Source organism: Aethalodelphis obliquidens, unplaced genomic scaffold (genome assembly GCF_003676395.1).
Source record: "Aethalodelphis obliquidens isolate GAN/ISIS:26980383/991018 unplaced genomic scaffold, ASM367639v1 scaffold39, whole genome shotgun sequence".
NCBI classification, from domain to species: domain Eukaryota; kingdom Metazoa; phylum Chordata; class Mammalia; order Artiodactyla; family Delphinidae; genus Aethalodelphis; species Aethalodelphis obliquidens.
In genome coordinates, this window is record NW_020837983.1 from 6,767,239 (window position 1) to 6,768,712 (window position 1,474).

Consider the following 1,474-nt stretch of genomic DNA (forward strand, 5'->3'; position numbering starts at 1 on the left):
GGAAGCTCCATCAACCTCTGCCACTCGGATGACGTGGAGCAGAAATTTTTTGGCCCCAAGTTGGACATGTATGAAATAAAAACTTCTTGGGTTTTAGGGCTGTTCATTACAGCAGCACAGCCAGCCTGTTCTGAGTGGGTTGTTAACAAAGGCAAAATGAGGTTCTGAGCCATAGGAAGACTAGGCAGGATGGTTCCATGCTTCGCCTCCTGATTGAACCTTCTTCCTTGTTTCCTGTGTATTGATCTCATCCATCAGAGAACTCCGTGAAGGCACATATCCATGCCACACTCAGCACTGTATTCTAGGAACTCAAATGTCTGTTGAGCGCATGAATAAAATACGCCAACAGGAAGGCCCTGACAAATTATGAATTTAGTTTCTCACAAGGTTTCAGGATATCCAGCACACAAAACCCCAATGCACACAAACTTCCCCCAAAGTTAGTGGTTTGAAACACTTTGTTTCTCCAAGTTGTGAATTCGGCCGGGTAGCTCTGCTCCGTGTGGTATCTGCTGAGGCTGGAATATCCAAGACGGCCTCTTCACTCCCTTACCTGGTGCCCAGGTGGCAGAGCCGGAATAGCTGAGGTTTGGTCAGGAGTCTTGTTCCACCTCATTTCTCCAAGCGTCACCAGACCTCTTTCCATCCTGGCTCAGGGTTCCAAGAGGACAAGCACAGATGCACAAGTGTCCCATGAAGCAGAGCGCACCGGCTGAGTCAGCGTGGGAGGGGGCTACAGTGCGAGCGCAGATACCAGGTGTGGCTCCTTGGGGGCCCCCAGTGTTAACAGTCTACTCAATCTCGTGATCCCAAGGCAGGTAAGTGAAGCCAGGATGCCTCACCTTACAAATAAAGAATCAGACGCACGGGTTAAATCATCTGCCCAGGATTACATGTCTAAATGGTAAATGGAAAATACAAAAAAAGTATTCATGCTTCAAATCTTTACACACTGGCAAAAAGTCAAAGGTTTGTTATGGCCTTTTACTATGTCTCATTGCTCACCTTCAAACAACTTTCCTCCCTATCCCTTTTCCTTTCCTGATTCTCAGTAGCCAGCTGTGGGCAACTTTGACTATCTTTGCTCAGAAACATAACAGTGTAGATAATCCCAAATCGAATGTGTTCTGTAGCATAATCTAAGTGAGTAGTAGATATTAGATGGATAATATAGCCTGCCCCAGAAACTCCTAACACTTCAAAGAAAATAGAGCTGTCTTGTGATGAAACCACTATAAAGGACTTTGAAAATAAAAAGGAAAATCTTCTACTGTTCTCATCTTCACCAGAAGGACAACACACCAGCCTAGTAAACTGACTCTCTTTCTCTAAGCTTGCTATATTTTAATTCTCTTCTTCCCAAGAAGGAATTGATTGAGTCAAAGACGAATTAACTTACCAGGACTTGTAAGAAACATCTACCAGAAGTGTTCCCAAATTTATAATATTAAGAAATTGTTTCCGATATCAA